This window comes from Aulonocara stuartgranti (assembly GCF_965226115.1).
Source record: "Aulonocara stuartgranti genome assembly, chromosome: 9".
Taxonomy (NCBI): domain Eukaryota; kingdom Metazoa; phylum Chordata; class Actinopteri; order Cichliformes; family Cichlidae; genus Aulonocara; species Aulonocara stuartgranti.
In genome coordinates this window covers 6229747-6246558 of record NC_138960.1, presented here as the reverse complement: position 1 = coordinate 6246558, position 16812 = coordinate 6229747, and the positions used below count along the sequence as shown (strand labels likewise).

Here is a 16812-nt window from a genome sequence, read left to right as displayed (position 1 = left end):
TGCCCAGCACAGGGATATTGAGTTCTATAAGATAAAGCCATAAACATGTTTGTCTGAGTCTTCTATCAAAAGTTACAGCGATTTATATGAAGTTGTTGAAAAACGCTTTATTTCGCCAAGACAGTGCGTTTCTCACTGTTACATGCATTTGAATGGGAAACTCGCCTGAAACAAAGTATAGGTTTTCATTATGTGAATAATTTTAAAATCTTAGCTCAAACGGCTGCAAAACCTGTTTGCCCAGCACGGGGATATTGAGTTCTATAAGATAAAGCCATAAACATGTTTGTCTGAGTCTTCTATCAAAAGTTACAGCGATTTATATGAAGTTGTACGAAAATGCTTTCTTTCGCCAAGACAGTCTGTTTCTCACTGTTACATGCATTTGAATGGGAAACTCGCCCGAGACAAAGTATAGGTTTTCATTATGTGAATAATTTTAAAATCTTAGCTCAAACAGCTGCCCAGCACGGGGACATTGAGTTCTATAAGATAAAGCCATAAACATGTTTGTCTGAGTCTTCTATCAAAAGTTACAGCGATTTATATGAAGTTGTTCAAAAACGCTTTATTTCGCCAAGACAATGCGTTTCTCACTGTTACATGCATTTGAATGGGAAACTCGCCTGAAACAAAGTATAGGTTTTCATTATGTGAATAATTTTAAAATCTTAGCTCAAACGGCTGCAAAACCTGTTTGCCCAGCACGGGGATATTGAGTTCTATAAGATAAAGCCATAAACATGTTTGTCTGAGTCTTCTATCAAAAGTTACAGCGATTTATATGAAGTTGTACAAAAACGCTTTATTTCGCCAAGACAGTGTGTTTCTCACTGTTACATGCATTTGAATGGGAAACTCGCCTGAGACAAAGTATAGGTTTTCATTATGTGAATAATTTTAAAATCTTAGCTCAAACGGCTGCAAAACCTGTTTGCCCAGCACGGGGATATTGAGTTCTATAAGATAAAGCCATAAACATGTTTGTCTGAGTCTTCTATCAAAAGTTACAGCGATTTATATGAAGTTGTACAAAAACGCTTTATTTCGCCAAGACAGTGTGTTTCTCACTGTTACATGCATTTGAATGGGAAACTCGCCTGAGACAAAGTATAGGTTTTCATTATGTGAATAATTTTAAAATCTTAGCTCAAACGGCTGCAAAACCTGTTTGCCCAGCACGGGGATATTGAGTTCTATAAGATAAAGCCATAAACATGTTTGTCTGAGTCTTCTATCAAAAGTTACAGCGATTTATATGAAGTTGTACAAAAACGCTTTATTTCGCCAAGACAGTGTGTTTCTCACTGTTACATGCATTTGAATGGGAAACTCGCCTGAGACAAAGTATAGGTTTTCATTATGTGAATAATTTTAAAATCTTAGCTCAAACGGCTGCAAAACCTGTTTGCCCAGCACGGGGATATTGAGTTCTATAAGATAAAGCCATAAACATGTTTGTCTGAGTCTTCTATCAAAAGTTACAGCGATTTATATGAAGTTGTACAAAAACGCTTTATTTCGCCAAGACAGTGTGTTTCTCACTGTTACATGCATTTGAATGGGAAACTCGCCTGAGACAAAGTATAGGTTTTCATTATGTGAATAATTTTAAAATCTTAGCTCAAACGGCTGCAAAACCTGTTTGCCCAGCACAGGGATATTGAGTTCTATAAGATAAAGCCATAAACATGTTTGTCTGAGTCTTCTATCAAAAGTTACAGCGATTTATATGAAGTTGTTCAAAAACGCTTTATTTCGCCAAGACAATGCGTTTCTCACTGTTACATGCATTTGAATGGGAAACTCGCCTGAAACAAAGTATAGGTTTTCATTATGTGAATAATTTTAAAATCTTAGCCCTTCTGGTGCGCAAGGCAGGTTCTCATTTCCCTGCGCCAAACTCTTTCTCACAAAGAAGAGGTGGAGAGACTGACAATTGTGCTGAAATGAGCAGAAGAGGAAGTGACGGACGGAAGTGAGGTAAGTGACGGAAGTGATGTTGTAGGTGACGTCAGACGCCGGAGATTTTGGCGGAGAAAAAGCAAATGGTAGCATAGAGTTTAACAAAGGTTTTCCAAGCTTCAGTATTACCAAATATACTAATCAATTGTCATATAACTAACAACATCTGTTTTATCATCTCTAACACCCTGGAGGACAACGGGGAGAGTTTAGACGCTCTCCAAGATTACATCGACCGCTGTTTTCAAGATTTAGTAATGCATAAGGCCCAGAGTGCATCTTCCCCGGCCAAAATTGAGACGCCGTCATCGAAGAGAAGTCGCCAGGCAGACTCCCCCGGTACAACATCGCCTGCCGGCAAAGACATCGCAGAAATCCTGGAGTCAATCGACAAGCGATTGTCCAGTTTCGATGCGAGGCTGTCCCTGGTGGAGATCTTACACCGGGAATTTAAATCTCTGAGAGAATCCCTGGAATTCAGCCAGCAGCAGGTGGAAACGCTTGCCGCTGAAAATGCCACGCTACGGGAGTCGGTTAAATCTCTCACCGATAACGTGACCCAGCTAAACATTGAAAATAAAAAAATAAAAGAGTCCGTTATCGATCTACAAGCCCGTAGCATGAGAGATAATCTTGTGTTTTCTGGTATTCCAGAAACTGCCGGAGAGGACGCAGAGGCAACGGTGAAAAGCTTCATTAAAATCCACCTGAAGCTGCCGGAGGACACCGTAAAGAACATCGACTTCGATAGAGTACATCGCTTGGGGGGCGCGCGGTCGCGGACCGGGAGACCACGGCCTATTGTGGCCAAATTCAGTCAATTCAAACAGAAGGAACAGGTGAAGAGTCGCGGCAGAGAGCTGAAAGGAACGGACTTCAGCGTGAACGACCAGTTCCCCAAAGAGATCCTGGAACGACGCAAGGTCCTGTTCCCAGTTCGACGTAGCTTTATCCAGAAAGGCTCCCGTGCTGTCATCGCTGTGGACCGGCTCTACGTGGACGGACAGCTGTACCGCGACCCCGGCACCACACCGTGGTTATACTGACTGCACTCCAGATAAGAACCCGCTACACTCTTTTCTTATTCATTCACACTTTCTCCTTTAAAATGTGTTTAACCTAGTAATATCAATATGATGTCATAGCAGATATAACACCGTCACCCTCCGTCATTGCTTTAATTGGAATGTTTCCGTTTCGTTTCCTTTTTTTTGTTGTCGCTCACAGTTCATGTGGTTTCTTTCTTTTTCTTGTCTTTCACTGCTGTGGTCACCTACTTCCCCACTCACCTACAAACAACACCCTCTATTTCTCCATATTTTCACAACACGATCACGCAAACACATCAGCTCAACGGCAGCACATTCACAACAGCCTCACAGCACGCACAGACTTGCAGGACACATAAGCAAGCCACGCTTGTTCATATTAGTGAATATTCACACACATAGTCAGACTTATGGAGTCTCTCACCACACTTCTTTTTCTCTTTCTATTTACAAACAAGGGATGTTTCCATATTCTCTCCACCTGTCTAAACGAAACACCCAGCATACATCATTAAACATACACGCACAATTAAGGGCATGCTGAGGTTTGTCACATGGAATGTAAATGGAGCTGGCACCAGAGGAAAGAGGTTAAAAATATTTAACCAGCTTAAAAAACTACAGGCAGATGTTGTTTTATTACAAGAAACTCACAAACCTGTCACAGGTTTAAATGAACTTAAAACACCTGAGTTTCCTAACGTGTTTGCAGCCGGTTATAATTCTAGACAACGGGGAGTAGCAATTTTAATACATAAAAATGTTAATTTTACAGTACTCGATACAGTTATAGATCCAGAGGGTAGATTTCTAATTATTAAACTATCAATATTGAACAAAAAACTATGTATTGTAAGTATATATGGTCCAAATGTTGATGAACCCTCATTCTTCCACGGTTTTTTTAGTGCACTCTCTGAACACCTTGATTGCACACTCATTCTTGGCGGTGACCTCAACCTTGGACTAAATGAAGAAATGGATAGGCTCAACACAACAGGAACTCAGCGTAATTGGCAGTCCACAAATATAATCAAACAGTATATGAACGACTTTGGTCTTTGCGATGCATGGCGCTCTCTTCACCCCACCAGTAAGGAATATACTTTTTTCTCGCATGTTCATCACTCTTACTCTCGTCTGGATTATTTTTTGGTCAGCAGCTCACTGCTGTGTGACATTTCAGACACTGAGATTCATCCTATAGCTGTCAGCGATCATGCTCCTGTATCTTTAACACTAATGCACAAGAATAATACTACGCCAAGTAAAAACTGGAGATTTAATATATCACTACTTAAAGATGAAGACTTTATTAAATACTTTAAAAAGGAATGGACTTCATATTTAGACTTTAATGACACTCCCGGAATATCTGCTTCTGTTCTATGGGAAGCAGGGAAAGCTGTGATGAGAGGTAAAATAATTTCTTTCTCATCACACAAAAAGAAAGAAGAAAACAAAAATATTCAGGAATTAGAAAAAAACATCAAATCACTAGAAGAAGCCTACGCGTCCCACCAAGATCAGGAAACATTGAACAAAATATGCAAAACAAAACTAGAATTAAATGAAACTATTAATAAAAAAACACAATTCCTTATACAAAGACTTCGCTTGCAGAATTTTGAACACAGTAACAAATCAGGTCGATTTCTAGCTAACCAGCTAAAAATAAATAAAGAAAAAACAACTATATGTGCTGCTAAAGATTTATCGGGGAACACAATATATGATCCTGGAAGAATAAACAACATTTTTAGGGATTTCTATGAAACTTTATACTCACCACAAATAAACCCATCTAAAAATGAAATTGATCTGTTTCTTGACAACGTAACTCTTCCAAAATTACTAGACAGTCAAGCAATGGAATTGGATTCGCCACTGACGCCAAGTGAACTCCAGGAAGCCCTGATAAGTATGCCCAATAATAAGGCTCCAGGTTCAGACGGCTTCCCTGCAGAATTCTACAAAGAATTCTGGACAATTTTGGCACCAGTATTCCACAGCATGTTGCAGGAAATCGAGGAAAAGGGCAGACTACCACCAAATATGAATTCTGCCAACATTAGTCTCCTGCTAAAACCAGGCAAAGACCCTTTATTTCCCTCAAGCTATCGTCCAATTTCTCTTTTAAATGTAGACCTTAAAATAATCTGCAAAGCTCTCTCAAAGAGATTAGAGAAAATGACCCCCCTCTTAATTCATCCTGACCAAACTGGTTTCATAAAAGGTCGGCACTCCTCAACAAACACTCGTAGATTACTTAATTTAATAGACTACTCATACGATAAAAACATCGAAGCCATAATATTATCTCTAGATGCAGAAAAAGCATTTGACAGAGTTAATTGGAAATTTTTATTCGCAACTTTACACAAATTTGGTTTTGGAAACTCTTTCATAAACTGGATAAGAATATTATACAATTCCCCAACGGCTCGTATCAGAACAAATGACCAGACATCCTCCAGCTTCTGTCTCCTGAGGGGCACCAGACAGGGATGCCCACTCTCCCCCTCACTTTTTGCAATTTTTATCGAACCTCTAGCAGCAGCATTTAGACAGGCTACAACAATTAAGGGCATAAAATGTAAGAACATAGAACATAAAATCAGTCTCTATGCGGATGATGTGTTGCTTTTTCTGCAAAACACACAAACCAACCTCTCTGAGGTAATTACTTTAATAAACTGGTTTTCAAGAGTTTCAGATTATTCAATTAACTGGCCAAAATCTACAGTTCTCCCCATTAACTGCTCCTTCCATAATTCTTCCTCTGCCCCACTGCAATCCGGAAATATTAAATATTTAGGTATTAATATCTCTCCTAAGCTTTCAGACTTAACTAAACTAAACCACATCCCACTTCTAAAGAAAGTAGAAGGCGATCTGACTAGATGGAAATCTTTACCCATATCACTCATGGGAAGGGTCGCCACTATAAAAATGATGATCTTGCCAAAAATAAATTACTTATTTTTGATGATCCCTAACAAACCATCACAAGATTGGTTCAGATCTCTGGATTCATATATTTCCAAATTCCTTTGGAAAGATAAACCCCCGCGTATTAGCTTAAAAACGCTACAAAGAACCAAGGATAGAGGAGGATTAGATCTGCCTAATTTTCACCAATACTTCTTAGCCAACAGGCTTCAGTTCATCTCAGAATGGTTAAAACATACCTTCTTAGTTGAGCCCTGGCTAGATGTTGAACAGGCACTATGCAAGGATCTAGAGATTTCAGACCTACCATTTATTAGCTCAAACATCAAAAGACATGAATGCTTTAAAAGTATCAACATCAGCTTTTCTCTAACAGCATGGTGGGAGTTTCTAAAAATAACGGAGTCTTCATTAATCCCATGCAAACGTACACCTATCTGGAATAACCCTGACATATTACAAAACAATAATATGATTAATTTCCCAGAATGGAGTTGTAAAGGAATTAAATACTTAGAACATATATTAGAGGGAACAGAATTTATTCCATTTGACAGACTAGTTGAACAATATGGGATCAACAAGACAAGGTTTTTAGAATATCAACAAATTAAATCCATAGTAAAAAAGAAATTTAACCTCAGTCAAGTTGAATTACAAACACCACTAAGTGCGGCACATTTTCTTACTCTTAAATCCCCCAAATTATTATCTAAAATATACAGAACACTTTCTAAATTAGATGAATCAATATCCCTTCCTACTGCAAAGTGGGAAGCAGATTTATCAGTCAACCTAGACCAAAACTTCTGGTCTCAGATTTGCTTAAAAACTTTTAAATTAATTAAAAATCCCAGTCTGCAATTAATACAATACAAAATACTTCATAGAGTGCACTATACAGGTCATCGGATGTTCAAGATGGGCTTTACATCTTCCAACAACTGCTCACACTGTCAAGGCAATACACCAGACAATTACATCCACGCTCTTTGGTTCTGTCCACCAGTGCAAAAGTTTTGGCGCGAGATATGTGAAGACTTATCAAAATGTCTGAAATGTAACATTCCAACCTCCCCCTTAGTGTGTTTGTTGGGCAGCTTAGATAATGTCACTTCAGAAAAGAATATAGCCCATATGATCTTCACTGCCCTATGCATAGCCAAGAAAACAGTCCTCATGAACTGGAAAAATAAAAATAATCTTAATTCTAACCAATATAGAAATTATCTATTAGATTACATTAGTCTTGACACAGCCTCTGCCACCACATTAGATCAATTGCTCTGGGCCCCTTTTATCAGCTCCATCACCTAGTGGGGGTGGGGGGTCATAGTTTGGTCCCGCCTTCACTGTTGTGATTGGTGAGGGGGTAGGGACAGGCTTAGGGCGTCGGGGGGTTCCCCGGAGGCATCTTCCTTGGGGGGCTCAACCCGGGGTAGCGGTCACGTCCGGTTGAGGGCTCTGTTGGCTCTCAGGTGACTGTTTCCTCGCGGCTGCGTGCAGCGGGGCTAGGGGAGGGTCTGTGCTGACGGACGCGGGTTACTGACCTGGCAACCTGGCTGCCCCTGGGTGGGTCCGGGATGGGCGTGAGGTTCTGGGGGCGCTCCATCTCTGGGCTGGGGCCCGGGCCGGGCCTCGGGGGCTCGGGTCCTGGTTGGTGTGTTGCCGGGGTTGTGGGCGGGTGGGTGCATGGGGGCCCGGCCCTGGAGCAGGGTGCCGCCGGTGCATCGAGCCGCCTGGGGGGCTCTTCAACTGGTGGGGGGGATGGTCACATCTTGCAGGAGCTTTCTTCTCTCAGGAACTCTCTGCAGGAGGGGGAGATACAGGAGAGGTGGAGGAAGATCTCAGCCTGGGCGTTTACCGTCTTATGTAGTCTGGAAGATGTGTGGTTGGTGGGGTGGGTGCAGTTTTCTCTGTGGTGGGGTTGGGTGGACTGTCCAGGGCTCTGTGGAGCCGGGGGGCGCTACTGCACTGGGCCCCGGTCTGATGGGCCTGGGCCCCCCTTCCCTGGCGGGTCGCGGAGGGTGGGAGTGCCTACTGGGGTCAGCGGGGGAGCTGGCCCCAGGGAGGGGTTACCTGCCCCTCCCTTCCTTCCCTCCCCATCTCCAGCTGCCTCCCTCTTCCCGCTCCTCCACAACCACCCACACATGCAGGGCCTTGGAGTGGGGGTATGTCACCAGGGTGCAGAGGAGGCTACCCCCCCCCCCCCGTCCCCTTCTGGCTGCCTCTGCCTCAATTTTATCCCACAACTTAGACATTCACATTATTCACACTCTCATTACACATACATATAGGATCTTGGGGGTGGGCACAATCACGGAGTCCAAATCACCATCAGGGTGTATACCTCACCCCTGACGTCGTTGCCCACCTCTCAATTTTAAATACACTTAGTCATTGAGGGTTAGCAGGAGGGACTATGCGCTTACCTGCTGCTCCTTGGCAGGTAGCTCCATGCCCTCCTGGGTTTTAATTGCACCTTAGAACACATATGCATCAACACTACAATGAGCGGGTGGAGGGAGGTTTGGAGTCTTCTCCCACCCCCATTCTCTGCGGCCTGCTGGAGCGGGAGGGCTAGTAGGAGGTGTTAGGTATTTTAGTACCATGGTAGCATTTACTGGATATTGTTTTATAGTGACATTATGCAGGAAAACTCTGTCATTCAATAAGGCCCCTTTGTTTCAGTGTTTTTCTCTTTGACCCAAGAATTGATGTGTGAGAATCACAGGCTGGTACAAGGTTGAAATACCAAAGAGATCACTCCCTCAGCTACATTAGTTTCTTAATCTTTTAGACGCCTGTTGAAGGCCAAATGGTTTGTTTCAGATTTCACTAATGAAAGAACTCTTCGTTTTGTGCCTTGAAAATATGTCGCTGAGATAATCACAATTGTAGCTGAACTGATAAACTACACAAAGGATGCTTCTTCACCCAAGGGCAGGAAGACGCTCCCTTATCTTGGTCTGTACTGGTTTAAACTGATAATCTGCTGTCTCATGAATTTTACCCTCTATATAAACTGTTGTACTTGTGAATAAAGTTGAGTCAATTTGGGAAGACAATCTAAAGCAGTCTCTGTTTTCTTGTTCTCCCAAGCTGCTCCCGAGCTCGTACTAACACGCTGAATGGCATGCTTGAATATTACTTGAGAATATATTTGACTGTGTTACAGACTAAGGGACATTCTCTGCTGATAGGTGAAGGTACATTCTCTGCTGATAGACGTCCACGCCTCGGAGGAAGTCGATCCACGGATTAGGCCCTGGAAACCGTTTCCTTCAATTTTGGTGTCAGAAGTGGGATCCTGACGAAGGTAGGCACTCGTCTTTTATTTTATAAGACTGTGTTATGCCTTTCTCAGTGATCCACATAGAAACGGGATACGCTGACGAGGCCTTCTTCAGTGGCCCACATAGTAACAAGTGGGATACACTGAGGAGCCTTCTTTAGTGGCCCACATAGAAACACAGGAAGTTGCCTGTTGTTTTGTAAATTAAAGCAGAAAGGACACAGGAAGTTGCCTGCTGTCATAAACTAAGAAGTTGCTCACCAGCAGAAAGGACACAGGAAGTTGCCTGTGGTCATAAAACGAGAAGTTGCTCGTTAAAAAGTGAGAAGTTGCTCACTAAAAAGATAAAATTGCTAGCAAAAAATCAAGTAACCTCAGGTGTGCCACAGCAAAATAAAAACTAACTTAAATCCTTCAAGCGTCTAAACCCCTCTGGAAATCACTGACCATGGGTCAGAATAATTCAAAGACCTTAGACGGGTCCGATAAAAAATCAAAATTAACTGTAAAACCGAAAAAAATAAAATATAAAATCACAAATAGCGGACCACCACTTGGGTGGGCCTGATTATAGATATATATATTATGTCAACGAATCCCAGGTGTGACTGAATCTCAGCTTATTGAAGAAGTAGAGGAACTAGACCCTAAAAATGACCAAGCAGCCAACACCACCTCGTTTTTGTGGATAAATGATGACAAAATCACAGCCTTTTTTCAAAATCTAAAGAGATTTCTGCTCACAATGTCTAGAGATAAAATTGATTTAAATGCAGTAACCATGTGTAAGCAAAAGCCAGATGAATCCATTCTAGTGTTTATGAAACGTTTCACACACTGCTGGACTAATGAGGCATGCATGCCTGAAGGAGGAAATGATCAGATTTTCATAACAACATTCTTAAACAATATTCATCCAGAATGTTCACAACTATTGAAGCTGACTGCCACTGATAATCTCTATGACATGAAAATAAAGAACTTTATCACACTTGTCAAAACAAAAGCTGGTGCAGATCTTTTCCCCAACAGCACGAAGGCTAAAAATGTTAAGATGATGTTGAATTTTGATGTTGAAGGCTCAGAGGAAAGTGAAAAAATGATGTATGCAGGGGCCCCGCCCCCTCAACAAGCGCAGCAGGGAAATTTCAGAAGGAGAGATAGGAGTGGAGACGTATGTTTTTATTGTGGAATAATAGGACACTGGAGGAGGGAATGCAAATCAGCAGCAGGTAGATCTCAACCACAAAACACAGGACCAGCTCCTGCCACTAGGCGTCAGCAGAGCTCTTACAGACAAGGTAACTGGCAACGCAGACAGGAATCACATCAAAATAATGGCCCCTTTGCACTTAGGCAGCAACCTTATAATCCACATTTTAATCCCCACCCATATGATAACGAAAGACTGGACCGACAATAGGGAGGCCCAGGTGATGATGAGGGACAGTGTGAAGCACTACACACGATGCTGCATTTGCAATTGTCCCGTAACACAGAAAGCTTGCCCATGTTAGATATAGAGATAGGTGAAAAGACTTATTCCTTTTTAGTTGACAGTGGAGCCACTAAAAGTTCACTGTCTGGAAAATTCTATAGTGGGCCTGTTTCCTCTGTGTGCATCAACACCATGGGAATAAACGGAACTCTAGTGCAATGCCCCAAAACTCATTCTCTAAAAACACGCTGGGGCCCAAAACCAGATGAAATTACATATCATCCATTCATAATTATTCCAAACTCGCCTGTGAATCTATTAGGCAGAGATTTAATGGCAAAAATGAACTTGTGTATTTCATTTAACACAAAGGGTGAAATGTTTGCAGATACTGATAACAGCTATGTTTTCTCTGCCCTATGCACCGACACCATGGAGAAGGAACATCCTCTGTGTCAGCTGGACGCCTCAGCGGAGAATGAACTCAATATCCATCTGACTGGTATCCCACGTCACACTCTGTGTCAAAAACATGTGCAAACACCGTTACCAGGTAGCCCCATGCCTGGAAGCCACATATTTGTTTCTCTCACACTGTTCAACAACATGATAACTGCTCACACCAGTGAAGGCCAAACAGTGGTTTTGTCACATAACTCAGACATAGGCTATGACATCACTGCACCATGTCAACACATAGATCTAACCTACCCCATACACTGTACTATCTCTGCTGTCACATTGCCAGCTGAATATCAAAACATGACATTATGGTCAAGAGGTGAGAATGATGTAGGATTTATTGACTGTACACCTTATCATGCTCAGCTGAAAAACAACAAGCCGGTATATGTCAAGCAATATCCCATTTCCGCTGAAAAAGCCGCAGCCTTAGACATCATCATAGGAGATTTATTGACAGCTGGAGTAATAAAGCCCACAGTATCTCCATATAACACTCCTGTCAATCCTGTGCCAAAGCCTAACAAACCTGGCGTATGGCGTTTCACACAAGACTTAAGGCAAGTTAATGCAGTCATTATGCCTCTGCCACCTATTGTCCCAGATGTTCCCAGCATACTGACATCTATTCCAGCAACAGCTACACATTTTACTGTGGTGGATTTGTGCTCCGCCTTTTTCTCAGTACCTGTGCATAAAGACACACAGCCGATATTTGCTTTTACACATAGAGATAAGCAGTACACATGGACTCGCTTACCCCAAGGCATGGTAGACAGCCCTGCGGCTTTCTCAATGGTGGTACGTGCTACCCTGGACGGCTTCATTCCTCCAGAGGGCTGTACTCTGATCCAGTATGTAGATGATCTCCTCCTCTGTGCTGAAAGTGAAAAACTATGTCAAACTGCTACACACATGCTACTCCAGCACCTCCAACAGACTGGCCACAAAGCATCAGCAAAGAAAATGCAGTACTGTCAGACTTCTGTTCAATATTTGGGATTTACACTGTCTCACGGACAACGTTCTATGACTACAGACAGGGTCAAAGCTGTGACCTCTGTCCCTAAGCCCACTACACAGAAAGAAATGCTGTCTTTCCTAGGCATGGTGAACTATTGCAGACAGTGGATACCAGACTGTTCTTTTCATGACCACATTCTGCGTGAATGCTGCAAAAAAGACAAGCCTCCTCGAATACTGTGGTCCACAGAAATGACTGCCTCTTTCAATGCATTACAGGGAGCGCTGACCTCCGCCCCTTGTTTGGGTCTACCTGACTACCACTTACCGTTCCACCTGTACGTCACAGAGAACGGCACAACCTGTGCAGGTGTATTGGCCCAAGAGCATGGCTGTGGCTACCGTCCAGTAGCCTTCTACTCAAAGGTGCTGCCAGCAGTAGTTCAGGGGATGCCGGCCTGCCTGAGAGCAGTAGCAGCTTGCTCTATCATGATAAGGGACTGCGAGAAGCTCACACTCTCACATGACACTATTCTACACACCAATCACCAGGTCACGACCATTCTAGCAAACATAACTACACAACACATGACCGCACAACGTCGCTCAGGTTATGAAGCTACACTAACTTCAACAGCAAATCTCACTATAAAAGCAAGCAGCACACCCAATTCGCCAGCACACTTACTCATTCGTATGCTGTGTTCCTCTGACCGACAGGATGGTTCAGACGACCCTGACGATCATGACTGCATGACACGTATACAGGAATCCACAGCACCACGCCCAGACTTAGAGCAGACACCAATCCCAGACTCAGTCATTGTTTATGTGGACGGGTCCTGTTCAAAACCAAATGACAACTTATTTCTTTGTGGCTATTCGGTGGTGACATTGCCTGACATCATACTAGAGGCTCACTCATTACCATTTCACTCAGCACAAAAAGCAGAGCTCATGGCTTTAATACGCGCCTGTGAGTTACATGTGGATAAGCGGGTAACAATTTACACTGATAGCCGTTATGCATTCGGTGTGGTGCATGACTTTGGCACATTGTGGAGACAAAGAGGATTTAGATCTGCTGATGGAAAATCGATCGCTAATTCTGACCTTGTTCAAAGACTTTTGCAGGCTATACAGCTGCCATCGGCAATTGCAGTTGTTAAAACGAAGGGGCACAGCACGGCTGACACAGACGAAGCAGTGGGAAATGCTCTTGCAGACGTAACCGCGAAAGCAGCTGCTGCCTCACAGCAACCACCCAGAAGGGAAGTATTATCTTTGCCTTTACAGCTGCCACTTGTCACACTCCCAGACTATTTAGAAGCAAATGTTGACCTAAAATTCATACAAGAGCAGGCCTCTGCCTTAGATTACACTTACTGGGAAAGTAATGATTGTACCTTAGATAACAGAGACGGCTTATACAAAAACCTTGAGGGTTTGATTGCCCTCCCATCTTCACTACTGCCAATCCTTGTCCGCCATTTTCACGGTGTGAGTCATGTCGGACAAAGAGGGGTAATAGGAGCAATAAAATCAAGATTTGTAATCGAGAAAACATCACACGCAGTAAAACGCATATTAGCAACCTGTCTAACATGTGCACGAACTAATGTAGGAAAACCAAAAGCAAAACATCAGCATTTACCACAACCAGATTTCCCATTTCATACATTACAAATTGATTTTACACACATGCCAGCACAAGGAAGCATCAAGTACTTACTGGTAATAGTGGACCAATTTAGTAAATGGGTAGAAGCTTACCCAACATCAAAAGAAACTGCAGAAGTAGTCTGTCAAAAGTTGTGCAATGAAATAATACCCAGATTTGGAATACCTCACCAAATTAACAGTGATAGAGGACCTTCATTCACATCAGAAGTAATTCAAAAGTGTGCTAAAACTCTAGCAATAGACTGGAAATATCATGTGCCATACCATCCTCAGAGTTCAGGAGTTGTAGAAAGAATGAATAGGACCATAAAAAACCGCCTGACTAAAGCAATGATAGAAACAGGAATGACCTGGGTCAAATTACTTCCTCAAATCCTCTGCGAGATTAGAATGACTCCATCCGCAGCAACCAAATTATCTCCATTTGAAATAATCATGGGAAGACCGTTTCCAACACCATGGTCAGCCTCCAGAGGGGCACCGCTATTGGAAGGGGACATAGACACTGCATTGTCTGACTATGTTCATAACCTGGTAGAAACACTGAATAATAACTATCAGAAAGTTTGTCTCTCTCAGCCTTTCCCCTCCACAGTTCCACCAGTGGAGACAAGGAGATGCGGTGTTGGTGAAGTCGCTAAAACCAAGGAAATTCGGGGAGGCCGCACGTGTTCCAGCCCCCAGACTGTACTTGCAGTGACGAGAACCAGCATCCTAACAGATGGACAACCTCAGTGGATTCATGCCAGCAGGGTTAAGACCAGCCCCACCAAACCACCTAAGGCGTCGGATCAAGTAGATGACGACTCAGGCGAGCCAACGCCCGGATCCAATCCACCTACACACACACAATCACTGATTAACACACAACGCCTGAAAGAACAACAACAAGGTACTCGAACATCCAGCAGGAACAGAAAGCCTAGAGTACCACACAATGTCTAACCTGATAAAGATAGACTTATTCCATCCTGATAATGGAGAAAATGAAATGCCCATTGTCATCACACGACGCTTATACGGGGTCTCTCGAACCTGGGACCAGGCCAGGAGACGACTGAAGAACTGTGTTTTTTATATATTTAGGTTATTAATCATATCTACTGCATTAACCTTAGGATTTTTATTTGATATTAAGCCTGCTCGACAGACCAGTTACATTTTATGATTTGCTTTTTATATTATCTTATTACATTTGTGATTTTTCCTTTCTATTGAGTTATTATTTTTAAAAATAATAAAAGAGGGGAACTGTTAGGTATTTTAGTACCATGGTAGCATTTACTGGATATTGTTTTATAGTGACATTATGCAGGAAAACTCTGTCATTCAATAAGGCCCCTTTGTTTCAGTGTTTTTCTCTTTGACCCAAGAATTGATGTGTGAGAATCACAGGCTGGTACAAGGTTGAAATACCAAAGAGATCACTCCCTCAGCTACATTAGTTTCTTAATCTTTTAGACGCCTGTTGAAGGCCAAATGGTTTGTTTCAGATTTCACTAATGAAAGAACTCTTCGTTTTGTGCCTTGAAAATATGTCGCTGAGATAATCACAATTGTAGCTGAACTGATAAACTACACAAAGGATGCTTCTTCACCCAAGGGCAGGAAGACGCTCCCTTATCTTGGTCTGTACTGGTTTAAACTGATAATCTGCTGTCTCATGAATTTTACCCTCTATATAAACTGTTGTACTTGTGAATAAAGTTGAGTCAATTTGGGAAGACAATCTAAAGCAGTCTCTGTTTTCTTGTTCTCCCAAGCTGCTCCCGAGCTCGTACTAACACGCTGAATGGCATGCTTGAATATTACTTGAGAATATATTTGACTGTGTTACAGACTAAGGGACATTCTCTGCTGATAGGTGAAGGTACATTCTCTGCTGATAGACGTCCACGCCTCGGAGGAAGTCGATCCACGGATTAGGCCCTGGAAACCGTTTCCTTCAGGAGGAGTTGGCCGTCCGACTGCGGTCTGGGGTGTGGGGCCTCCCTGCTGCTGCGGAGTCGGGGTGGTCTGCCTCTCCCCACCGCAGGGAAAAGGGTAACACCACCTGGGTCTGGGTGCAATTCCCCCCTCCAGGGGCAAGGATACCTAGACCCGGTTTGTAGAGTACGCTTGGGGAGTGTGATTGTGTGTACAGCGTCTCTTTATGTCTGTCTCCACGTTGGTTGAGTGTGGAGTGAGTGCATATGAGAGCATGAGGGTGGGAATGGATGTTTGTGTCTGTGTGTGCCTGTATGTCTGTGTCTATATGTCAGGTTGGGTATCAGATGCCACCTCTCTGGGGACACCTCAGGCCCTCCAAGGTTTGGAGGCCTATCTCCACCCACCACCACTTCCCCTGCCGGTGGCGGACTCCCTCAGGTGTCGGTGTGTTGGTGGTTCTTTGTGTCTGGGGGTGGGCGTCCGGGTACACACCGGCTCACTCCTTGGCGGCCGCTTGTCGGGGCCTGGGGCCTGGGGCTCGCTCGGGCCCCTTTGGAGGTGGGGTGCCCCCGGCCTCTCGGCCTAGGGCTCGGTCACTCAGGCGCAGCTGGGGGCCGGCGGAGCTCACGGGCGCGTCACTGCAACTCCCCCTGACTTCTGCTCCGCGGCTGCTGGGCGAGCCCTCATCTGGGACTCTCCTCAGCTCTTACTGGGACAGTGGCGCGGCTGCCCCTCTGTTGGTCTTCCATGGTCTCTTGTGTTCTGGGGGCCTCTGGATGTCTGGAGTTTTGATCTCCTCCATACCCGCTTCACACCCTGGAGGACGGGGCTGTGGCCCCCCCACACTCCCTAGCAGATCATTACATGGAGAAACCTTTGGAATGCAAGCATGCTGATCCACACAGGTATGCACACATGGGTATTCACAGACGCGGACTAAAGCTTTCTTGGCTGCTGCCTCAAAGCACACTGTGCGCTGTCTATCTTGCGTGCTGCACAATATCGTTTATTACTTAGTAAATACTGATATCTATGACTAGCTAGTTTATTGTGATGGTGCTTTGTTTTCTCTATTA

The 16812-nt window shown here is 43.5% G+C and overlaps 1 long non-coding RNA gene across 1 annotated transcript; it reads left to right on the top strand.

The window, feature by feature from the left end:
* The first annotated feature begins 8555 nt into the window (after window positions 1-8555).
* On the top strand, window positions 8556-15536 carry LOC309713927. The gene is made up of 2 exons (XR_014278748.1): window positions 8556-11252; window positions 13249-15536. It is a non-coding gene; the product is annotated as an uncharacterized lncRNA (long non-coding RNA).
* The last annotated feature ends 1276 nt before the right edge of the window (window positions 15537-16812 follow it).